General features: G+C 39.1%; 20 non-coding genes across 20 annotated transcripts; 19 read left to right on the forward strand and 1 right to left on the reverse strand.

Moving 5' to 3' along the window:
- Positions 1-11245: 11245 nt before the first annotated feature.
- trnac-gca (transfer RNA cysteine (anticodon GCA)) lies at positions 11246-11317 on the forward strand. The gene has a single exon. It is a non-coding gene; the product is annotated as a tRNA-Cys (tRNA).
- Positions 11318-11861: 544 nt separating this feature from the next.
- On the forward strand, positions 11862-11933 carry trnac-gca (transfer RNA cysteine (anticodon GCA)). The gene has a single exon. It is a non-coding gene; the product is annotated as a tRNA-Cys (tRNA).
- Positions 11934-12235: 302 nt separating this feature from the next.
- trnac-gca (transfer RNA cysteine (anticodon GCA)) lies at positions 12236-12307 on the forward strand. Its single transcript has one exon. It is a non-coding gene; the product is annotated as a tRNA-Cys (tRNA).
- Positions 12308-13008: 701 nt separating this feature from the next.
- Positions 13009-13080, forward strand: trnac-gca (transfer RNA cysteine (anticodon GCA)). The gene has a single exon. It is a non-coding gene; the product is annotated as a tRNA-Cys (tRNA).
- Positions 13081-13740: 660 nt separating this feature from the next.
- On the forward strand, positions 13741-13812 carry trnac-gca (transfer RNA cysteine (anticodon GCA)). Its single transcript has one exon. It is a non-coding gene; the product is annotated as a tRNA-Cys (tRNA).
- A 289-nt stretch (positions 13813-14101) lies between these two features.
- trnac-gca (transfer RNA cysteine (anticodon GCA)) lies at positions 14102-14173 on the forward strand. The gene has a single exon. It is a non-coding gene; the product is annotated as a tRNA-Cys (tRNA).
- A 551-nt stretch (positions 14174-14724) lies between these two features.
- trnac-gca (transfer RNA cysteine (anticodon GCA)) lies at positions 14725-14796 on the forward strand. The gene has a single exon. It is a non-coding gene; the product is annotated as a tRNA-Cys (tRNA).
- Positions 14797-15069: 273 nt separating this feature from the next.
- Positions 15070-15141, forward strand: trnac-gca (transfer RNA cysteine (anticodon GCA)). The gene has a single exon. It is a non-coding gene; the product is annotated as a tRNA-Cys (tRNA).
- A 507-nt stretch (positions 15142-15648) lies between these two features.
- trnac-gca (transfer RNA cysteine (anticodon GCA)) lies at positions 15649-15720 on the forward strand. The gene has a single exon. It is a non-coding gene; the product is annotated as a tRNA-Cys (tRNA).
- Positions 15721-16072: 352 nt separating this feature from the next.
- On the forward strand, positions 16073-16144 carry trnac-gca (transfer RNA cysteine (anticodon GCA)). The gene has a single exon. It is a non-coding gene; the product is annotated as a tRNA-Cys (tRNA).
- A 953-nt stretch (positions 16145-17097) lies between these two features.
- trnac-gca (transfer RNA cysteine (anticodon GCA)) lies at positions 17098-17169 on the forward strand. Its single transcript has one exon. It is a non-coding gene; the product is annotated as a tRNA-Cys (tRNA).
- A 265-nt stretch (positions 17170-17434) lies between these two features.
- On the forward strand, positions 17435-17506 carry trnac-gca (transfer RNA cysteine (anticodon GCA)). The gene has a single exon. It is a non-coding gene; the product is annotated as a tRNA-Cys (tRNA).
- Positions 17507-17791: 285 nt separating this feature from the next.
- trnac-gca (transfer RNA cysteine (anticodon GCA)) lies at positions 17792-17863 on the forward strand. The gene has a single exon. It is a non-coding gene; the product is annotated as a tRNA-Cys (tRNA).
- Positions 17864-19297: 1434 nt separating this feature from the next.
- trnac-gca (transfer RNA cysteine (anticodon GCA)) lies at positions 19298-19369 on the forward strand. The gene has a single exon. It is a non-coding gene; the product is annotated as a tRNA-Cys (tRNA).
- Positions 19370-19893: 524 nt separating this feature from the next.
- On the forward strand, positions 19894-19965 carry trnac-gca (transfer RNA cysteine (anticodon GCA)). Its single transcript has one exon. It is a non-coding gene; the product is annotated as a tRNA-Cys (tRNA).
- Positions 19966-20646: 681 nt separating this feature from the next.
- Positions 20647-20718, forward strand: trnac-gca (transfer RNA cysteine (anticodon GCA)). Its single transcript has one exon. It is a non-coding gene; the product is annotated as a tRNA-Cys (tRNA).
- Positions 20719-21103: 385 nt separating this feature from the next.
- trnac-gca (transfer RNA cysteine (anticodon GCA)) lies at positions 21104-21175 on the forward strand. The gene has a single exon. It is a non-coding gene; the product is annotated as a tRNA-Cys (tRNA).
- A 300-nt stretch (positions 21176-21475) lies between these two features.
- trnac-gca (transfer RNA cysteine (anticodon GCA)) lies at positions 21476-21547 on the forward strand. The gene has a single exon. It is a non-coding gene; the product is annotated as a tRNA-Cys (tRNA).
- A 341-nt stretch (positions 21548-21888) lies between these two features.
- trnac-gca (transfer RNA cysteine (anticodon GCA)) lies at positions 21889-21960 on the forward strand. The gene has a single exon. It is a non-coding gene; the product is annotated as a tRNA-Cys (tRNA).
- A 1280-nt stretch (positions 21961-23240) lies between these two features.
- On the reverse strand, positions 23241-23312 carry trnac-gca (transfer RNA cysteine (anticodon GCA)). Its single transcript has one exon. It is a non-coding gene; the product is annotated as a tRNA-Cys (tRNA).
- Between the last annotated feature and the right edge of the window lie 991 nt (positions 23313-24303).

The following is a 24303-nucleotide window of genomic DNA, read 5'->3' on the forward strand; positions in this document are numbered from 1 at the left end:
GAACATGCAGACCTAAATATTTCACCAGGATAAAAGAGACGAACAGGAGAGACTATTAACATATATAATCAAATAGTTTGAGTTACAATATAAATAATTCTGTTAAATTCCACAAACATTGGTTAAGTATACCTGACCACACTTCTTTAGAGAAATATACTGGTGTCTGTGTGATACACGTCAATTGAGCATCGGTCATTTTGTGGTTCTGTGTCCATGATTAAACTGTATGATGATGAACTGTTCCCTGTAGAGCTTCTGCTACCAAGAATCTGCTCCCTACAGACATGATACACTTTAAAAGTAGATTTCCTTTAAATAAAAAAAACACCACATCTAAATCTGATGAATCTTGTCATTCTTACATAGATGTAACTTTACTTATTGTGGTTTTGGGATCATTTTTACTTTATTTCCTATTTTTGTATTGTCCTTTTCAGGCTCGACCTGAGGTATTTAACGTATTTTGTGATCCCTATATTTGGCTTGTTTTGCTTTTTCTTGTTTTATAGATTAACATAATTTTAAATTGCTGTTTGTTTTATTGTTGGTCGTGTTATGTGGACCCCATGAAGACTAGCGATCCCTTTGTAGAAACCAACAGGGATCTAAATAAAGAATAAAGAATCCAAACTTTTCACAGCACCAGAAACCTTTTAAAATGAGATCTAGTCTAATTTTTTAAAGACCAATTCCAGTCTGTTTGATTTACATTTGGATCAAGGGTTGCACATTTAAAATATGATGTCATCACTGTACTGTTACAATGAGCAACAGGACCTGGAGAATTAATATTTATTCAGGACTCGGGACTCAGTAACCAAGAGCGCAGGCAAAGTAAAGCAGATCAGATGATTCATCAAAGCCTGAACTGAACAACAGGACTGAAATACAAACTGTACAAATAAGGTAATGATAGGGAACAGGTGACTGGACAGGAGAGCAGGCAAGGAGCTGATTGGCTGGGGGCAGGGCAGGGCTGACGAGGCTGAGGCAGGGCAGGTGTGGTGAGAAAAGCATGCCATTAATCTTAATTTAATTATAATACAATATTACTAGGCATAAGAACTTTCAGCGCCTAATGGAAAAACAATTGGGCACATTTTTTTGTTTCTCTCCCTCTAATGTAACAAACAGAAAGCGCATTACATCATCGTGAGTAAATTCCCACTAGGTCTTTTTTTAAATCATGGGTCAGATATGGTGCAAATGGTTTTCCATAAAAACTCTTAGCGTTTGTTGTAATCTGCTTGGATTATTGTTTGGATGGACAGACGGGGTTTGTCAAACAGGGCAAAAACAAAGAGGACCAGAAAGTTTGGACTATCCGGGGAATATGTTTTAAAATCACTCTGAAATTTCCTCTGCAGCTGCTTCAGTTCAACAAGATATTCTCCAAATGTCACAAGCCCAAAATAGATGATTTGGCTGTTTGATGTCAAATACATTAGGATGCCACACATAAGTAATACCCAAAGAGTTTAGGATAATGAGAAACAAAGAATTGCTTTAAAAACACAATCTAGGTTACCATATAAACACATCTAAAGGATACAGATGGCCATTTTCTGTATCTCATGTGCAGTTCCAGACCAACAACTGATCTACCTACAAGTATTGTGTGTGTATCCAAAGTCTGATATTTCAATCAGGAGACAAGTGAATGATGAGTTGGATGAGCGTGATTGGACTGTTGATCCTGCGGAGTCTGGGCGGAGATGGGGAGGTGGGGGGGGCACACATAACAGCTGTATGGCAGACTAGAGCAGAGAGAGAGAGAGAGACATTTTAAAAAGACCACAGCTAGATGATAGGCTAACGATGAAGCTGTAACATTGTGCTGTTGGTTAGTGTGAGTGACAGGTGACAACTGAAACTCAGAATACACCCCTTAACGTTGACAACCAGGAAATAAGTGAGCCTGTATGAGAGAGAGCTGTAATACTGAAAGGAGTTAGTACCACCTTCACTAAGCTTCATATCTTTTTCCTCTGTCCTCTATCTTATTTAACAACGTGAATGACACGTCTGAATAACACTTCAACAGCGTATTGATGACCATGTAGCAGGCCAACGCTTGGCCAGTCTGTAGCTTTGTCGCTCCTAGTGTTGACACTCCATTATCCTTTAAGACAAGCAACAATCCTCTGCACTGAAGGCAAGGCAAGGCAAATTTATTTGTAAAGCACATTTCAACAACAAGCCAATTCAAAGTGCAAAGGACAGAATGCAAAAGCGACACCTGGCAAAATAAAAAGACATTTAAACATGAGTAAAAGTGTTAGATTGGAAATTGAATTAAGTTAAAATAGAGTTACACAGATAAAAAAAACAAGAGAATAAAAAGTTACAGTGCAGTGTAAGATATTAATCCTAGAATGTGGATTCAATAAAAAGCAGTCGCGAACGGAAAAGTCTTCAAAAGAACGGAGAGTTGGAGCAGACCTGCAATCTTCTGGAACTGAAGCATAAAAACTGAACGCTGCCTCTTCATGTTTAGTTTTGACTCTGTGAACAGAAAGCAGACCTGTCCCAGATGACCTGAGAGTTCTGGGTGGTTCATAACATCACCGCAGATCAGAAATGAATTTTTTGGCTCTAAACCATTCAGCACTTTAATAACCAACAGCAGTATTTTAAAGTCTGCTCTTTGACAGACAGGAAGCCGGTGAAAAGATCTGAGAACTGGAGTGATATGAAAAATATTTTGTCCAATATGAGTTTTCAATGTTCAAAAAGCTACGAAGTTCAAAAACAGACCTCCTGCTTCATAGAGAATTTCAGAATATGTAAATATGGATGCCTCGCGTTGCAACCGCCGCCGCCGCTGCTGATCTCATAACACGATAACTAATACAAACACTACATCAAGCTGTTTCTGTTTCATGTCATGCTCTGAAATAATTTGGATTGCAAAGGGAATGGCTGGTGTTGGACGCAAAGTACGCTCACACAGTTTGAAAGTACTTTTATGGTATTATTAGATTCACTAGTATAATATTTTAACTATAACATCTTAAAAATACATGTCAAATGAAATCTGTGTAAAGCCTTCTCCTGAGTAGCTAACTGCACATGTAGTACATCAGTCTGTATCCTAAAAGTAAAACATGCCACACAAGTAAACACTGACAAGAGATGATCGCTGACAAGAGGACGGGCCAGCTTGAGACTGTTTTCCAGGAAGCTCAGTGTTTCGTTTAGGGGTCAGGGCTGGATGGGTCGCCATGGAAGCCAGGGGTCATGGTAGATTCTTCCTCCCTGCAGAAGGAAGACACAGGAAGCAGGCATCCCCGTGTGGCTATTCCTGGACTACATACACACATGCACGCGCGCACACACACACACACACACACACACACACACATATCTACCAGTGTAAATGCTAACCTTTCACCTTTATGCACCGTGTACAGAGTGACTGACATACTGAGGGGACATGCTGCTCTCCATGACAGGATGAAGTACTACCCCTCATCTAGTTAATGCCCACAGTGTACATGTACAGTATCTATATGTGTGTGTGTGTGTGTGTGTGTGTGTGTGTGTGTGTGTGTGTGTGTGTGTGTGTGTGTGTGTGTGTGTGTGTGTGTGTGTGTGTGTGTGCGTGCGTGTGTGTGTGTGTGTGTGTGTCTGCATGTGTGTGACAACTTGAAAGGGTATCAGGTTTACCGTGTTGCTTGCCCTCAATGTTCAACATGGAATTCCCGGTACAGTATGTCAGACAGGAAGGAGATTTACTGTGTACGTATGTGCGAGTGAGTGTTTGAGCAGGTGAAATAATGTCAAACATATCCGCAGCTTGCACAGCTGTCTGTGACACTGGAAGTCACAGGTGTGTGATATCACTACACGTGAAAACTCTATTTTTGTGTCATTGCGAAGTTAGCGGTAGCACAGAGGCAACACAGCTGCAATGCCATGTTCACCAGGTGTAAGTCATGACTTTTCTGTTACAAACTTAAACAAAAAAGGTACACATAGAACATCACTGCCATACGAAAACTAGTATCCGTGTTTGTTTGGCAGTGATTTGAGAAACTCTGTTTTGTGTGATTGCAAGTAGATTCTTCAAATAAAGAGGAATACCAGCACAACATATTTGTACCTTCTGGGTTGGAGGGAAGAAAAAGTCACTATGGTATGTATTGTGCAACTGAAAATTGTTGGCATTCCTCTTTAACCTATAACCTAATTCTCACTTTGATATTAACCCTTAACTCATGGCCCTTGAGTAAAAAATGTCTGTTTAAAAAAAAAAAAAAAAGTGTGCTTAGAAACATAGGTCTTTCTCGTTGTAATCATTCCTCTTGTTCATGCTGATAATTCCCCTCTGAATGTACAATGTAAGTGATGGGGGACAAAATCTACCATCCTTATTTTGGGCAAAAATGTATTTAAAAGTTTATCTGAGAATAATATGAGGCTACAGGCATCTGAGTCAGTCAACTAAAATGGATATATTTCACAGTTACAGGCTTTTAAGTAAACATTTTCACTCCTTGGGAGCACTTGGGTAGTTGAGTGGTTGGGGCGCGTGCTGCATGATGGCAGTATCCCTGGTTCAAAGCCGCCAAGGGACCTTTGCTGCAGGTGTTTCCCTGCTTCCTGTCGGCCTCTGTGCCATTACTGTAATTATAAATAAATGCAAAAATGGCCCTGCTTGTATCTCAATGGACAGTGTTTTTTACTGTTCGGGTACAGATCATAAAAAACGAGGGACTTGATTTGACTAATTTGAATGGCTGGAGCCCTTATATCAGCTTTTAAATAATTTGTGGATTTAGTCTCCCATCACTTGATTTACTTACCTCTCTTTCTACATTTGAATATATCACCCAATGTGAATCTTTTTATGTGACTCTGTGCACGTGTTAACATGGGACACAGATAATAGTTTTAATTTGTTCCAGACTCACCTCATTTCAAAATCTATAATGAGTTTAGAACGACAAAGACAAACTGTTTGCCCCAGACCAGACACCAAATACAGGAGTAATGAAAGGAGGTTTCAGACAGTCACGTTTAGTTAAAAGAGTTAAATTCAGACTATGGGTCCGTCTGCCTCAGATCCTTTTCATTTCACTTATGTGGTTCAGCGTTTTCACTCATGTCTTCTTTCTCTTTCTTCTCTTCAATTCCCCTAACTTGCTGTGCATGTGTGTCTGTGTGAGAGTGTTAATTAACTTCCAGTCCAATATCCTGATCTAATTAATGGAGTAAATTTCTTTCCTCCTCTCCTCTTGCCAACTTCCTCTGTCACCACAGCCTGTTGCAGGATGAGGCAAACAGCCGCTGTACTCCCACCAGAGTTCAAACTCAGGTCATAGACTCAACATACGACCTCCGCAGCTCGTTCTGCTGGTGTCTCGCCAATCTGTCTGTATCAAGACATGTTGGATCGGCAGTGAATCTTCTAGCAAAGATTATCCCGGATAAATCTGACAGGATCAATAGCAGAGAAACAAGGGTTTATTTTTACACTCTGGCAGCCTATTTGGCAGGAAAACTGTTGTCATTTTTTAAAATCTATCAAATTTACACCGAGTATTTTTAGCCCAGTAGTGTCATAGTACATAAAATCACGGGGAAAATGAAGAAATATGACCCAAACAACCATCTTAGCTGTATTTAAAAAGTCAGAAACACATTTTCCGTTAATTTTCAAACATTATAAATATTATGTACTCATTGTTTATGATGATATTGTTCCAGTGGAGGTGAATTCAGTCACTGTAAACTACTTAGGACAAAAACATCTGCCAAATGACTGTAATGTAATGTAATAATTTATTGATGCTGACGGAGGGTTACTGAAAGAATCATGAAAGTTTGGCTTTATTTATAATTCTGATCATCTGAGAAAGAACCAGCAGTACATCAGTCAATCTTAGTTCCTACTGATGATATTTCAGTCAGTAACCCTTTATCAGGTAAAAATCACTGAATGTTGGTGAGACGCACCTTTCATTAAGGCTTTATGGTATGCAAGAACTTAATTGAAATTCTGATGTTTATGACATTGCATTTATTTGGAAAATGCTTTGGTCCAATTTCCTTTTTCCATTTTTGGAACAATTTGGGGTTGGGTGTCTCTCTTGAGGTAATTTTGACATGAAAAGCCAGTAATGATGAAACCACCATTCTTAAAATAAACCATTTTAACAAGTTAAAAATATCTAGTACCTCTAGTGAACCTGCCCCAGTTCTACAACTTTGACTTCATTTTTTACATTTCTTCCTCATCCTGAACCCCTTCCGTGAGATTTAACCAAGCCCTTACAGGTTGTTTACACTGTTTGCACATGAGCCACATTCTCAGCAGTTTTCACATTAGTCTGACAGAACAGATACGCTTCATTTTTAATCAATACAGCTGCAGGCCCCAAAAAAGGCTCCTCAGGCATTTTAATATCACCTGAAGTGTCTTTTTATACTTCAGGTCTATTTTCCTCTTACTTGCATGCGTAACTAAGTGATTGTGTACTGGACTGTGTGTGCTGTCAAAACACATATGAAAGCACAGCAGTGTTGAGGTTGACTGCATCCATTGTAGTGTAGAAACTGACAGAAAATTGAAGTCACTGCTCATGTGTTGCTTTTGATTTGTGGACAGTGTGGACAAGGTGTTGCACTAAAATATGCACAGACTACCTTTCACACTATCTTTAACTTGTAGTCATGGTCTACAGTAAGAGTATAAGCAATGCATTGTCCATATTATGTGACAAGAAAAATCTATTGTACTGTATTTACACTGTGTGGCTTTTACACTTGTCATGTCATTTTAGTTGATGTCTTTGAAGGCTGCAACTGCTAAAACATTTAGACTGCAGTAATGAGTTTGGGGCCAAAAATTCAACATCTTTCGAGCAAACAATGTTCATGAAACGCCATGTATTCTCTTCAGTCTCGTAGGGAATGTGAAGCGACATTTAAAGGACAATAGTGTACACACACGCTGAAACCCATACTACCAAAATTCTTAGACGGTTAACAGCTGAAAATTGCAGACACCAACGCTAATTGAAACACAAACACTGAATAGCCAGTGTTTGAAATACAGTTGGCCTTTACAGCGAAAGGTTAACACATTCATGAGAAAGAAAACATGATTTTATTATGAATAGCTGAACAAAGAAAAGACAAACTTTCCGTCCCAGAGTCTGGACTGTTGGAGAGGAACTTTATCATCATCACGGCAGCAAAGACGACTCTCACAACTGTTTTGGTTTATTTAAAGTAAGACATCAATAATAATATATCCTGTATAATCTATAAATAATGTATTGCATGAATTTATGCCACAAAGTTATGTAAGTTGGGTAAACTTAGATCAAACATACTTTTTTACTTCCATCATCCCATTTAATCCCTGGCAGGTCTCTGATAAATCACATAAGGACTATCCTGGAGAGGCTGTGTGATGTTGAGAGATCCCCAAAACCCACTGATCCAACATCAATCAGCAATTTTAACATGTGTGTATGAAGTTTTAAAGATAATAAGTGAGCACTAAGCTCCTCCAGCAAATAGGACCAAAGGAAAAAAATAGCTGTACTAGAACCTGAATGAAACAATGGCACCATAAAAGTAGAGTACAAGCAAAAAACTTCAATTTCTTGTAATGTTTCCCTCCCACGTCTTTATTTAGATTTTATAGGCTCATATTCCATTTTGGTCATTCGTATTGTATTTGAACTGGTGTTGACCAAATGTTAAGTGTGATCCGGAAAAACATGGCTGCCCCTCGGCATTGTTGTGGCTCTGTGAATCACATTGCAGTTTCTTTCTCAACAAAACCTTTGATTAAAAAAAACAGAGAGCTAGTAGGGGAGCACCGAATCAAGGGAAGGCGTGAGGGAGGAAAAGGGGAGGAGGGGGAAAGGATGCTGAGAAGAAGAGGAAAGGAGAGGGAGGGGTGGGTGCAGAATCACGGCTGTATTGTTGTGTGTTTTCCCAACGTGGAAGAAAGAGGAAGTGGAACGGTGCAGCTAAATATACAAACAGCACAATGAGGCAGCGAGCGTGGAGCAGCTGTGGAACATGGCTGTCACCAGGATCAGGAGTGTGAAACAGTGAGGGTTGTTTTTTATTCATACAGGAGGAGCTGACTGTGTGCGCGCGCCTTTTTTCTGATACACCCCCGAATCAAGACATTCAACACAGGCTCATAAACATCTACACAGCATGAGCATGAGTCACATACAATACTGTCTACCACCTCAGTTCACTATGAAAATAAACAAGTCCAAAAGTTCCAGTAGTCCAATCCAATAGTGGAAGATAACATTACAAACATCTTTAAACAACAGCTAACATTCACACAGGCAAATACAATATAGGGCACTCAATACATCTCTAAACTATTTTCACATTATCGTCCATCTAGCTGATGAAGTAGAGTGGCACCTGTAATCTCATATTTTGTTAAATATAATGACAATAAAGCTTTCAATTTTATTCTATTGTATTCTATTGTATTCTATTCTATTCTATTCTATTCTATTCTATTCCATTCCATTCTATTATATTCTATTCTATTCTATTCTAAGTGAGTTATGCAAGTAAGTGAATTTGTTGTTGTTGGGAAAAACTGCATTATGATTGTTTGGTAATGGACCACCTGTTATAAAATATCTTCCTTGTCTAGTGCTGAAATACAACATTCATAAAACATCTGCCAAAGATAGGGCTATAACTAATGATTTTTTTCATTATTGGTTAATCCGTTGATTATTATCTGATGATACTTTTTATCAATATGATTGATTGATTAGTCAGACAATGCTGAAAAAAATAAGTCTTCTAATATTAAGTCGAAAAGCTAAACAGACTTGTAAACTGACATCACTATAAACTGTTGAGAAAAGTCTTCAAAGCCCAGAGTTCAACACACAAATTGTGGAGTAACAGGGAGCTGATGAGCTCAGATGAGATAAACTAGCTGGTCTGGTCTAATAGCCTCCTAGCTTACTGGTCTTGTGTGGCTGGACAGTGATAGCATGTTTACGGTTAGCTCACCACAGCAAGTAGTCACTACGTCGCCACAATTCCAACACCACCTATTTCAAAGGTTTATGTGCAAGGTTCTTGTAAGACGAGATACTTAGCAACTATACTATCTAAAATCAAACCCTTATTAACCCCAAACTAATTCGACAGGATGTACAATAACACAGATCCTCAGTTTGACACATTTCCATTCTGTTCATGATTCAGATACATCCAGAAACCTTCAGTATTTACTGTGATGTTACATGTGAAAAAATAACTTACAATGTGCATGTGAAACATCATTTTACATGTCATGCATTCATCTATTAGTTTATGTGTTGTTTAAAAAATGTAATGAAAGACACACTCAGTTTTCAGGGACATGCGTGCCACTTTTTTATAGATACACTTGTTCTACTCGACGTGAATCCCTGTGAAGACGAGAGAGGATGCTTTGCACCGTATGACAGCTGGATACGTCTAGACTTCATGTAAAGTACCTACACTGATGTGACGTTATGTAGCACTGGTATGTTATATGCGTGCGTGTCTCTGTGTGTGTGTGCGTGTCCGGTTTCCCCCCTGTTCAGGTCATGTGGGAATTGAACCACTTGGCCACAGGGAAGAAAACAGGAAGATATGCAGCAGACGTTTTTTCCTCATTACTGTGGCAATAGCGGATGTAGTTGTTATGACTTTATATGGACCTGCTGCATGACATGAATTAGTGATAAACACATGACAACCTGACTGGACAGCATCATCATCTTCTGTATTGACTTATATTTGCCATGACAACCTGACTGGACAGCATCATCATCTTCTGTATTGACTTATATTTGCCATTCAGGGCAAATATTATTATACTTCTTTTCCAGAGCACCTGACTGCAGCATGAGTGCTTACAGTTTCCAAAACAGGAGGCTTAGGACAATCGGTCCACTTCACCATCAGCACATAATCACCATAATCATCATCCAGGTTTAAAAACAATCTAAAGTCTACTTCACCACCAGGGACATGGAACATCATGGCACCTCTTTTAAAATTTTAAATTCTACATTAAATTATAATTGAACAGTTAGTTGAAGAAATGAAATGTTTTAAAAGTGGAAGTAAGAGATCTTCGCGTTGGCTTCTAGGCAAATAATTTTGTGGTGTGTGGTGAGGGTGGTTTTTTGTTCGACTACTCATGACCTCAGTATTTCGGAAAGTCACGCCATGACCCTGCTCACTCTTCCTCTTTCTCTCCATCCAAATCTCTCTCTCCTCCACTTCCTCTTCTGCATCACTTGCTTCTTGCTTCTCCTCTTCTTCCTCTTAAAACCATTGAACAGGAAAAAAGCAGGACAGGATGACAACAACAATGGACACTCATTCAGAATAGGCTGAAAGAAGACAGGAAAGTACAAAAGTATCAATATTTAAGTATGAGTAAAATACTCCAGATAGCTGACCTGCAGTGACTTAGTTTTTACATATGCTTCATATACTGTATTTTCGCTCTTTATCAGTTTACTTGGCATGTTGACACTGTCAGCATTATATTAAAACTAATATTACTCCTACTATTATTTTACCGTCTATCTACATTACTGTTGTGTTAGCTCCATGCTACATTGGGGTATCGTTACTGAGATAACAAATGACCTCCAACTCAGTTTCCTCTCTGAAGCCTGTTATCGGTGTAAAAACCTAATGCCGTTATTGGAATCATATGAGTCTGAATCACAAACAATCATGAGGTGACGTCATGTGGTGATAACTTGTCAAATGTCGTATCTTTTCTGCTCCTCCTGCTCCTTATAAAAACCAAAACCTGCCTGATGACCAAATTACTCCCAGCAGGATTATCAGTGGATACATGTGTCACTTAATTTGCTCACTGCTGATGTTTCCACTGTGCTGAGCTAATGAGCTATTGTGCTAATCTTCACATAATAGTTCTGCCTGTTTGTATAATCATATTCACTTTAGCTGAACATAGTCTTCTTTAGGGCTACCACAAAAATGCATGTGAGCCTTTACAAGCATCCATTCAAAGAAATTGTTGACATTTTTGTCTTAATTTCATTTTAAATAGTCAAGGAACAGATTCTGTGATGAATGTTTTGCTGACAAGTCCCTTGGCCTTGAAATGTAGCTTGATTTACCCAAACAGAGAACACATTTATTTTATTGTGTTAACCATCACACTGTAACTGATGTTTTGTTGTTCAATAATAGTCATTATGGGACCCTTGTTGATGGGGGTATAGCTCAGTGGTAGAGCATTTGACTGCAGATCAAGAGGTCCCCAGTTCAAATCTGGGTGCCCCCTTCAGTTGGTGTTATCCTATAAGCAATAGTGTCTCTACAAGTTTGTGTGTGTTGAGGGAAAATGGCACCTGTGGTACTTTTATAAGAGGTGCTATTGAGCATTTCACTTCAGATCAAAAGACTCCCAGTTCAACTCTGGGTGCCCCCTTAAAATGGTCCATGTAAACAGTTGTGTCTTAACAAGTTGACTCCATTGCTTTAAAAGGAAATGATCATCTGTGACATGCTGACCCTTTTCTATGAAGAGTGTTTCACTTCAGATCATGAGCGCCCCCGGATCATATTTGAGTGCCTCTTAAATATGTGAGTCGAATTTCTTCATTGGTATGGTTTTCAATAGAATTCACACTTCTCACAAAAAGGTTCGCTTTCATCCATAAGCACAATGATGGCTCTTGAGCTTCCCTGATTGACAAGCAATATTACCATATAGTGTGATTGTATGGAACATTTTATGACATTTCCCCTGATCAAATCTGGCTTAACCGTCACTCAGTGAATGATTTGTTGTTCAATAATGGTCATTATTACAGTCTTGTCATAAAGGGGGTATAGCTCAGTGGTAGAGCATTTGACTGCAGATCAAGAGGTCCCCAGTTCAAATCTGAGTGCCCCCTCTCCTATAATTATAGCCTTACTTACTTAATACTTGCTGACATAGAGAACAGGAAAAAAGCACTAATGTACAGGTTAATCCAAAGGTTGAGATTGGCAGCATAATGTACATTTGGAGCACTGTCACCGAAATGGCCACATCCTTGATAACATTTCTCCCAGTATTGTCATGATTGCAACCTGCCAAAACTACAAATGCAGACATTTGAATCACATATGATAAGGGACCTTAATTGTGTGTTAACATAACAGCCATCTATGTATCGTTAAGTCCTTTCATTGGTGTTATGGAGCATTTCTTGTTCGGGGTATAGCTCAGTGGTAGAGCATTTGACTGCAAATCAAGAGGTCCCCAGTTCAAATCTGGGTGCCCCCTCTAGTTGGTGCTGTCCTATAAGCAATAGTGCATATACAAGTGTGTCTCTTTGTTGAGGGAAAATGGCACCCGTGGCACTTTTATAAGAGGTGCTATTGAGCATTTCCCGTCAGATCAAAAGTTCCCAAAGTTTAAATCTGGGTGCCTCTTCAATGTGTCATTGAAATGTATCTCCTTATTTGAAATGGTCATGAATTCAACCTGCCAACAACTTCTGTTAAACTACAAATGCAGCCACCTTGCAGATCTGAGTCAGATTTCGAAAGGCACCTTAATTGTCAGATAAATGAACTGCCATCTATTTATCATTCACACCTTTCATTAGTGTTATGCTGATCAATAATTGTGATAATAGACTGCAGATTAAGAGGTCCCCAGTTCAACTCTGGGTGCCCCCTTAAAATGGTCCATGCAAACAGTTGTGTCTTAACAAGTTGACTCGATTGCTTCAAAAGGATATGATCAGTTGTGATATGCTGGCCTTTTTCTATGAAGGTTTACTAAGTGTTTCACTTCAGATCATGACTCCCTCATTCATATTTTCCATGCCTGATATTACCATATAGTGTGATTGCATGGAACATTTTATGACATTTCCGCTCATCAAATCGCGCTTTTACTGTGTTAACCATCATTCAAACAGTCAGTAAGTAATGAACGATTTGTTGTTCAATAATAGTCATTATTACAGTTTAGTGAAAGGGGGTATAGCTCAGTGGTAGAGCATTTGACTGCAGATCAAGAGGTCTCCAGTTCAAATCTGGGTGCCCCCTTTCCTATAATTATAGCCTTACTTACTTAATACTTGCTGACATAGAAAAAAGGAAAGAAGCACTGATGTACAGGTTAGTCCAATGGTTGAGATTGGCAGGATAAGGTATATTTGGAGCACTGTCACCGAAACGGCCACATCCTTGATGACATTTCTCCCAGTATTGTCATGAATGCAACCTGCCAAAACTATAAACGCGGACACCTGAATCACATATGATAAGGGATCTTAACATAACAGCCGTCTATGTATCATTCAGTCCTTCCATTAGTGTTATGCTGATCAGTAATTGTTCAGGCAATCTGAAAAAAGGGGTTATATCTCAGTGGTAGAACTGGGGATCAAGAGGTCCCCTCTTCAAATCTGGGTGCCTCCTTAAACAGTTGTGCTTTAACAAATTAATGTGGATGCTATAAAAAGAAATGATCAGTTGTGATATGCTGGCACTTTCATATGAAGAGTCATTGAGTGTTTCACCTCAGATCATGAGACCCTTTGTTCAAATCAAACCTTGGCCTTGAAATGTGGCTTGATTTACCCACATAGAGAACAGGGAACACCTTTATTTCATTGTGTTAACCATCACTCAAATACATGAAATACACATTCTGTAACTGATGTTTGGATGTTGAATAATGGCCATCATGTTGCACTTGTTGCAGGGGGTGTAGCTCAGTGGTAGAGCATTTGACTGCAGATCAAGAGGTCCCCAGTTCAAATCTGGGTGCCCCCTTCTGTTGGTGTTGTCCTGTAAGCAATAGTGTCTCTACAAGTGTGTTGAGGGGAAATGCAGGCCCTTTTCTAATAAGTGCTATTGAGCATTTCCCTTCATATCAAAAGACCCCCAGTTCAACTCTGGGTACCCCCTATACAATACTCTCTGACAAGGCCATTCAACCTCCTGGTGGAAGTGATGTAGGCAGCAACAAAACCTTGACACAAGTGGTCAGCTTGTGACTGCTGGAGGATGTATAATATATACAGGTGTTAACAGCAATGGTCTTTGTTGAAAGTTCAACAATGGGGGTATAGCTCAATGGTAGAGCATTTGACTGCAGATCAAGAGGTCCCCAGTTCAAATCTGGGTGCCCCCTCGACTGGTGGTGTGTCTGTTAACAAGTTGGCATAGCTGCTTCTAGCACATGTGAAATTGTCATGAATGCAACCTGCCAAAACTACAAACACAGACACCTGAATCACATATGATGAAGGACCATAAATGTGGGTTAACTTAACTGCCATCTATGTATCATTCAGTCCTTTCCGTAGTGTTATGCTGATCAGTAATTGTTCAGGCTATCTGAAAAGAGAGGGTACAGTTCAATGGTAGAGCATTTGAACTGGGGATCAAGAGGTCTTTAACAAATTAACATGGATGCTATAAAAGGAAATGATCAGTTGTGATATGCTGGCACATTCATATGAAGAATCATTGAGTGTTTCACCTCAGATCATGAGACCCTCTGTTCAAATCTTGGTGTACCTTGGCTGTGAAACGTGGCTTTATTCACCCATGATTTACCCACATAGAGAACAAGGAACACATTTATTTCATTATGTTAACCATCACTCAAATACCTGAAATACACATTCTGTAACTGATGTTTGGATGTTCAATAATGGCCATTATGGTACACTTGTTATAGGGGGTATAGCTCAGTGGTAGAGCATTTGACTGCAGATCAAGAGGTCCCCAGTTCAAATCTGGGTGCCCCCTCTATTTCAGTTGTCCCTGTAGCCTTAACAGGTTCATATGGCAACTGTAGGAAAAGCATCTTCTGTTATATGCTGACCATTTTATATGAGGGGTTTCTGTTCAGATCCAGACGCCCCCTGTTCTTCTGTCAAAACAGATGCAGTCACCTGGCAGAAATGAGTCAGAAGTGTAAAGGGCTCTTAAGTCTGGGTTAAATCAACAGCCAACAATCTATTATTGGATCCTATTATTAGTGTTATGCCTATCAATAATTGTGATACCAAGTCTAAAAGTGGGGGTATAGCTCAGTGGTAGAGCATTTGACTGCAGATCAAGAGGTCCCCAGTTCAAATCTGGGTGCCCCCTCAACTGGTGGTGTGTCTGTTAACAGGGTTATTTTAACAAGTTGGTAAAGCTGCTTCTAGCACATGTGAAATTGTCATGAATGCAACCTGCCAAAACTACAAACGCAGACATCTGAATCACATATGATGAGGGAACTTAATAGTTGGTTCACTTAACAGCCATCTATGTATCATGTATTCAGTCCTTTCTTTAGTGTTATGCTGATCAATAATTGTGATAATAGACTGCAGATTAAGAGGTCCCTAGTTCAACTCTGGGTGCCCCCTTAAAATGGTACATTTAAACAGTTGTGTCTTAACAAGTTGACTCGGTTGCTTTAAAAGGATATGATCAGTTGTGACATGCTGGCCTTTGCCTGATATTACCATATAGTGTGATTGCATGGAACATTTTATGACATTTCCGCTGATCAAATCTGGCTTTTACTGTGTTAACCATCACTCAAACAGTCAGTAAGTAATGAACGATTTGTTGTTCAATAATAGTCATTATTACAGTCTAGTGAAAGGGGGTATAGCTCAGTGGTAGAGCATTTGACTGCAGATCAAGAGGTCCCCAGTTCAAATCTGGGTGCCCCCTTTCCTATAATTATAGCCTTACTTACTTAATACTTGCTGACATAGGGAACAGGAAAGAAGCACAGATTAAATATGTGAAACGTACAGGCTACTCCAAAGGTTGAGATTGGCATGATGAAGTACATTTGGAGCACTGTCACCAAAACTACCACATCATTAATGACATTTCTCCCAGTAATGTCTTTGTCTGAGATGCATCACCTTTTACACTACAAATGATACATGGCCAAATGTATGTTGAGTGTTGTGAGTAATTGGATTACAATGTTTACACTTGTATTAGGTGCTTTCATTTTGGGCGCCAATCCAGAGACATTTTATAACCATCTGGTCTTTGATAATGTCACATAGAAGGGGGTATAGCTCAGTGGTAGAGCATTTGACTGCAGATCAAGAGGTCCCCAGTTCAATTCTGGGTGCCCCCTCTTCTATAATTATAGCCTTACTTACTTAATACTTGCTGACATAGAGAAGAGGAAAGAAGCACAGGTTAAAAATGTGAAATGTAGAGGTTACTCCAAAGGTTGAGATTGGTAGGGTGAAGTACATTTGGAGCACTGTCACCAAAACTGCCATATCCCCGATGACATTTCTCCCAGTTATGTCCTCGTCTTAGAAGCATTACCATTTGACTGCAGATCAAGGGGTCCCCAATTCAACTCTGGATTCCCCCTTAATATGGTCCATGCAAACAGTTGTTTCTTAACAAGTTGACTCGAATGCTTTAACATGAAATGATCATTTGTGACATGCTGGCCTTTTTCTATGAAGGGTTACTGAGTGTTTCACTTCAGATCATGAGCCCCCCCAGATCATATTTGGGTGCCTCTTAAATATGTGAGTCGAATTTCTTTATTGGTATGGTTTTCAATAGAATTTGCACTTCTCACAAAAAGGTTTGCTTTCATCCATAAGTACAAGGATGGCTATTGAGCTTCCCAGATTGACAGGCAATATTACCATATAATGTGATTGTATGGAACATTTGATGACATTTCACCTGATCAAATCTGGCTTTTACTGTGTTAACCATCACTCAAACAGTCAATATTTAATTAAAGATTTGTTGTTCAATAATGATCATTATTACAGTTTTGTCAAAGGGGGTATAGCTCAGTGGTAGAGCATTTGACTGCAGATCAAGAGGTCCCCAGTTAAACTCCTTAAACAGTTGTGCTTCAACAAATGAACACGGATGCTATAAAAAGAAATGATCAGTTGTGATATGCTGGCACTTTCATATGAAGAGTCATTGATTTACCCACATAGAGAACAGGGAACACCTTTATTTCATTGTGTTAACCATCACTCAAATACATGAAATACACATTCTGTAACTGATGTTTTCAATAATGGCCATTATGGTGCACCTGTTGTAGGGGGTATAGCTCAGTGGTAGAGCATTTGACTGCAGATCAAGAGGTCCCCAGTTCAACTCTGGGTGCCCCCTATACAATACTCTCTGACAAGGCCATTCAACCTCCTGGTGCAAGTGATGTACATGTAACTTGACGCAAGTCGTCAGCTTGTGACTGCTGGAGGATGTATAATACAGCAATTTGTCCAGCTTTGAAGCCTTATATTTGCCCACATTGAGAACAAGAGAAAACACTTATAATGACAGTTTTTAAACTGCCTTAATTATCAGCTAAATTCGTTAAGAAACAGAGTCTTTGTTTCTTTGTTTGTTGACCCTTTATGATATCTACATGTAAGGGGGTATAGCTCAGTGGTAGAGCATTTGACTGCAGATCAAGAGGCCCCCAGTTCAAATCTGGGTACCCCCTGATTGGTGTGGTTCCCTAAGTACAAGGATGACTCATTAAGAAGCCTGACTTGCAGGGAATCTTGCCATGTGCTGTGATTGTATGGAACATTTTCATGACATTTACCTTGTTCAAATCTGGATGTACCCTGGCTTCCAATTGGCATTCTTCACCCATGATTTCCCCACATAGAGAACAGAAAGCACCTTATCTTTTATTGTGAGCCATCAGTCAAATACATCACAGACATAGTCTGTAATGAATGATTTCTTGTTCAATAATGGTCATTTTGAACAGTCATTATGAGGGGGTATAGCTCAGTGGTAGAGCATTTGACTGCAGATCAAGAGGTCCCCAGTTCAAATCCGGGTGCCCCCTCAACTAGTGGTGTGTCTGTTAACAGGGTTATTTTAACAAGTTGTTATAGCAACTTCTAGCACATGTGAATTGTCAGTGAAATTGTCATGAATGCAACCTGCCAAAACTACAAACACAGACACCTGAATCACATATGATAAAGGACCATAATTCTACATCCTTGATGACATTTCTTCCAGTTATGTATTTTTCTGAGATGCATTACCTTTTACACTACAAAAGATACATGGCCAAATGTGTGTTGAGTGTTGTGAGTAATTGGATTACAATGTTTACATTTGTATTAGGAACTTTCTTCTTGGGAGCCAATCCAGCGACATTTTATAACCATCTGGTCTTTGATAATGAAACACAAAAGGGGTTCTAGTTCAGTGGTAGAGCATTTGACTGCAGATTAAGAGGTCCTTAATTCAACTCTGAATGCCCCCTTAAAATGGTCCATGTAAACAGTTGTGTCTTAACAATTTCCCTCAATTGCTTTAAAAGGATATAATCAGTTGTGACATGCTGGCCTTTTTCTATGAAGGGTTTCATAGAAGCTGACACAAGTGGTCAGCTTGTGACTGCTGGAGGATATATAATATGTGGGGTCAATGACGTATAAGGATTTAGAACAACTCAATTGTAGAATAATAAAAACAAGCATATCTAATGCAGTAGTTCAAACATTCAGAATGTTGTGTACCTGAAGCTCCATATTATACATTTGAAATTAAGTGATTTTAGTGGTTTTTTTCAAGATTAATTGGCACTGGCCTTAAAAAGAGTCATGTGGTGCGACCATGATTCATCTTGAAATAAATCAATTTACTTAACACGCTTCACATCTTTTTTTTACAAGTTTTCAGTAATATAAAGTGTTTGGAAACAAAGTATTCAAATTTTTTTTAAATTTTTGTAAATGATGATCTTTTATTTAGATAAGATATTTCAAGATGAATCATGGTCGCACCAAATGACTTTTTTTTCCAGGCCAGTGCCAATTAATCTTGAAAAACCCACTAAAATCACTTTCAAATGTATAATATGAATTGTCAGGTACACAACATTCTGAATGTTTGAACTACTGCATTAGATATGCTTGTTTTTTTATTCTAAAATTGAGTTGTTGAAAATCCTTATACGTCATTGACCCACATACAGGTGTTAACAGCAATGTGTCCAGCTGTGAAGCCTTATATTTGCCCACATGGAGAACAAAAGAAAATTTACACTCACAAAAAGGTTTGCTTTGATCGACTTTCATTCAAGTACAATGATGGCTCTTGAGTTTCCCTGACAGGCAATATTACCATATAGTGTGATTGTATGGAACATTTTATGACATTTCCGCTGATCATATCTGGCTTTTACTGTGTTAACCTTCACTCAGTCTGTTAGTAAGTAATGAACGATTTGTTGTTCAATAATGGTCATTATTACAGTCTAGTGAAAGGGGGTATAGCTCAGTGGTAGAGCATTTGACTGCAGATCAAGAGGTCCCCAGTTCAAATCTGGGTGCCCCCTTCAGTTGGTGTTGTCCTGTAAGCAATAGTGTCTCTACGAGTGTGTCTGTGTGTTGAGGGAAAATGCCACCTGTGAAATCCTGGCACTTTTATAATAGGTGCTATTGAGCATTTCCCTTCATATCAAAAGACCCCCAGTTCAACTCTGGGTGCCCCCTTAAAATGGTCCATGCAAACAGTCTTAACAAATTGACACCATTGCTTTAAAAGGAAATGATCAGCTATGACATGCTGACCCTTTTCTATGAAGAGTGTTTCACTTCAGATCATGAGCCCCCCCGGATCATATTTGGGTGCCTCTTAAATATGTGAGTCGAATTTCTTTATTGGTATGGTTTTCCATAGAATTCACACTTCTCACAAAAAGCTTTGCTTTCATCCATAAGTACAATGATGGCTGTTGAGCTTCCCTGATTGACAGGCAATATTACCATATAGTGTGATTGTATGGAACATTTTATGACATTTCCCCTGATCAAATCTGGCTTACCGTCACTCAGTGAACGATTTGTCTGTCTTTTCTAAGGGGGTATAGCTCAGTGGTAGAGCATTTGACTGCAGATCAAGAGGTCCCCAGTTCAAATCTGGGTGCCCCCTCTCCTATAATTATACTTACTTATTTAATACTTAATACTTGCTGACATAGAGAACAGGAAATAAGCACTAATGTACAGGTTACTCCATAGGTTGAGATTGGCAGGATAAAGTACATTTGGAGTACTGTCACCGAAACGGCCACATCCTTGATGACATTTCTCCCAGTATTGTCATGAATGCAACCTGCCATAACTACAAACGCACACAGCTGAATCACATATGATAAGGGACCTTAATTGTGGGTTAACATAACAGCCATCTATGTATCATTCAGTCCTTTCATTAGTGTTATGCTGATTAGTAATTGTTCAGGCAATCTGAAAAAAGGGGGTATATCTCAGTGGTAGAACTGGGGATCTAGAGGGGATCAAGAGGTCCCCTCTTAAAATCTTGTAGCCTCCTTAAACAGTTGTGCTTCAACAAATGAACATGGATGCTATAAAAATAAATGATCAGTTGTGATATGCTGGCACTTTCATATAAAGAGTCATTGAGTGTTTCACCTCAGATCATGAGACCCTCTGTTCAAATCAAACCTTGGCCTTGGAATGTGGCTTGATTTACCCACATAGAGAACAGGGAACACCTTTATTTCATTGTGTTAACCATCACTCAAATACATGAAATACACATTCTGTAACTGATGTTTTCAATAATGGCCATTATGGTTCACTTGTTGTAGGGGGTATAGCTCAGTGGTAGAGCATTTGACTGCAGATCAAGAGGTCCCCAGTTCAACTCTGGGTGCCCCCTTCTTTTGGTGTGGTCCTGTAAGCAATAGTGTCTCAACAAGTGTGTCTCTGTGTTGAGGGAAATGGCACCTGTGGCACTTTTATAAGAGGTGAATGGTCCATGTAAACAGTTTTGTCTTAACAAGTTGACTCGATTGCTTTAAAAGGAAATGATCAGTTGTGACATGCTGACCCTTTTTAATGAAGGGTTACTGAGTGTTTCACTTGAGATCATGAGCCCCTCATTCATATTATCCATTCCTGATATTACCATAGTGTGATTGCATAGAGAATGTAATGACATTTCCGCTGATCAAATCTTGCTTTAACTGTGTTAACCCTCACTCAGTCGGTAAGTAATGAACGATTTGTTGTTCAATAATGGTCATTTTTACAGTTTTGTCAAAGGGGGTGTAGCTCAGTGGTAGAGCATTTGACTGCAGATCAAGAGGTCCCCAGTTCAACTCTGGGTGCCCCCTTTGTTAGTATATCAGACAAAGGTAGCTTGCATTCAAGGATGACTCTAAAACTAGTCAGGTATGGACACAATCGTACGTGGTATGATTGGGGAGTTTTCATGGCGTTACTTTCATCCATAAGTACAAGGATGGTTCTTTAGCTTCCCAGATTGACAGGCAATATTACCATATTGTATGAAACATTTTATGACATTTCTGCTGATCAAATCTGGCGTTTACTGTGTTAACCATCACTCAAACAGTCAATATTTAATTAAAGATTTGTTGTTCAATAATGATCATTATTACAGTTTTGTCAAAGGGGGTATAGCTCAGTGGTAGAGCATTTGACTGCAGATCAAGAGGTCCCCAGTTCAAATCTGGGTGCCCCCTCTCCTATAATTATACAGTTACTTACTTAATACTTGCTGACATAGAGAACAGGAAAGAAGCACTAATGTACAGGTTACTCCAAAGGTTGAGATTGGCAGGATAATGTATATTGCAGCACTGTCACCAAAACTGCCATATCCTTGATGACATTTCTCCCAGTTATGTTTTTGTCTGCGATGCATCACCTTTTACACTACAAAAGATTCACGGTCAAATGTGTCCCTTGCAAGTTTTTTGAGTAATTGGATAACAGTGTTTACACTTGTATTAGGCGCTTTCTGCTTATGATCAAATCCAAAGACATTTTATAACCAACTGGTCTTTAGTGAAGATTCAACGAAGGGGGTATAGCTCAGTGGTAGAGCATTTAACTGCAGATCAAGAGGTCCTCAGTTCAACTCTGGGTGCCCCCTTCAAATAAGAATGTTTATTTATATATTTTTACATATAATTTGCCTAATCAGACAATGGTAGCTTTGATCCATAGGTGCAAGGATAGCTCTTACACTGGTCTAATTAGAAGGCAATGTCCCCATAATAATCTGGTACACATTAATCCAATAATGACCCCTTATAACATGCTTATATGAGGGGGTATAGCTCAAGGATGACTCTTAAACTAATTTGATTAGGAGGCAAAATTACAAAACGGTGTGATTGTTTGGAACATGTTGAACCACAACAGCTAAAAGCTGTGTGAAGTGGATGTTTTTGCCTAGAGAAGAAGAAACTGAACAGCGTACTGTAAATGTAGTCAATCCCAGTCTGTCATCAATGCTTTGCTTATTGATTAAACAATGTCACTCTTGTGACTGGCTCTAGCTTAGTGGTAGAACATTTGACTACAGATCAATAGGTCCTCACTTCATCTCTAAGTGCCCCTTAGGGTGCTGGTGTTGTTGACTTGCTTTTTTGTTGGTCAGGAAGTGTCAGCTTTGATCCCAATATTCAAGCATGCATTTTGAACTCAGCTGACTTGCCCAGATGTGTCCATGGGCCTCCTGCTCTGTGGGTTTCACAAAAGCATAACTGAATACACAGAATTTACTAGTTCATACCAACTCCTCTGCAGCTAGTTGAAGTGAGCTGGACTTGAATGATGGCTTTATAGGTTTATCTGTTTGTCCTTTCAGAAAAATAACAGCTGTTGGCAGCTGGAATTAACAACTACAATGGACTCCTTTGATAGTTTTTCAGAAAGTAAAATGTCATCATTATAACACTGTCAGAGGTGATTCACAGAAAACAATTTTAACACCAACTATTTGATGATGAAAAGTTAAATCAAACAGATTTTTGACTATAGGATTCAAATATATTATATACTGAGAAATAGTCTAATAACCCATATGGGGGTGTTCAGATTTGGAGAATTGGGGACCTCTTGATCTACAGTCAAATGCTCTACCATTGAGCTATACCCCGGCATGTAAAGAGGCCAAAGGGTCATTTTTGAACAACAAAGAAATGCATTTTGCACTTTTCTAGTCATTAAACAGACTTGTACTGTGGTAATAGAGGTCCTGTTTATTGGATCAACCCAGACACATTCATGCCAGGTGTAAGCAGGATGAGAGTAACAAAAAGTATTTTTTCCTTAATTCTGTCTAGGCAACAGCACCCACTATGTGGTTAAAATTCTGACCTGTTACCATATATGGTCAAAGGTTTATTTTTTGGTCATTGTAGATGTAGGGGACACCCAGATTTGAACTGGGGACCTCTTGATCTGCAGTCAAATGCTCTACCACTGAGCTATACCCCCTTGTTCAGTGTCTATTGTTGCGCATAACCATAGACCGCAGAGCCAGACAAATTGTTACACAACTCATTTAACCAGCAATAAAGATAGTAACAGAGTAACCTGACTGTTTGCAAAAGCATCGACCTGGTGATTAAAACTGAAGCATTCTTAAAGCATGAGTCACTTCTCTGTTTTTTATGTCTATGAGCAATATGTTTATGTCATAGTTTCCCCAGATCTCATTTTCAAGGGGGTCCTCTGAAACAAGAAATAATTAAACGTATACATTCAAAAGCGTTAAACAAACAATGCAAAACAAACAGGGCTCTCACAAAATCCCATTCCACTGAGTCATCTGTACAGGCTAAGAAGAAATTAATGTTTAATGTTTATGTTAAGTTATGCTGAATTCATGGCACTTTCCCTTGAGTAAAGAAAGATTAATGTTGAGCTACAGTCAAACATTCTTCCACTGAAGCCCTCATATAGAAAAATAAATACACTTATTAAACCATTAAACATTGAGCTTGGCAAGCAATTTCACTATTCATTTAACCAGCGATAAATTTGTGCTCTGAACAGAACTGATTCAACTGCCGTCTGTCAAAAGGAAGCCAAAGAGTTTTTTTGCCCATCCTGCTTCTTATTTATAACCTTTATTAAATCATCCCATTGAGCTCAAGCTCCCTTTTGTGAGAGCGACCTGAGTACCGCACAGACAAAGAAAACAAGCATAGCCAACTATAACAAAAGGACAAAAGCATACAGTACACAAAGCCAGACGAACAAACGCACATTCAGCATTTAGCTCAGTATGTGCCCCAGCTTGCATAATAAACATTCTTTCTAACAAACTCTGGTTGGTCTAACACAGAAGTCATTGGATTAGAAAATGTGGGTATACCTTTTTTGAACAAGGAAAATAAAAAGATCACTGGAATCTTCTCAAAGTTTCGACACCAATTCTGGAGGCACCAAGGTTTGAGCTGGGTACCTTCTGATCTGCAGTAAA

The sequence above is a fragment of the Scomber scombrus genome, chromosome 2 (assembly GCF_963691925.1).
Source record: "Scomber scombrus chromosome 2, fScoSco1.1, whole genome shotgun sequence".
Classification (NCBI taxonomy): domain Eukaryota; kingdom Metazoa; phylum Chordata; class Actinopteri; order Scombriformes; family Scombridae; genus Scomber; species Scomber scombrus.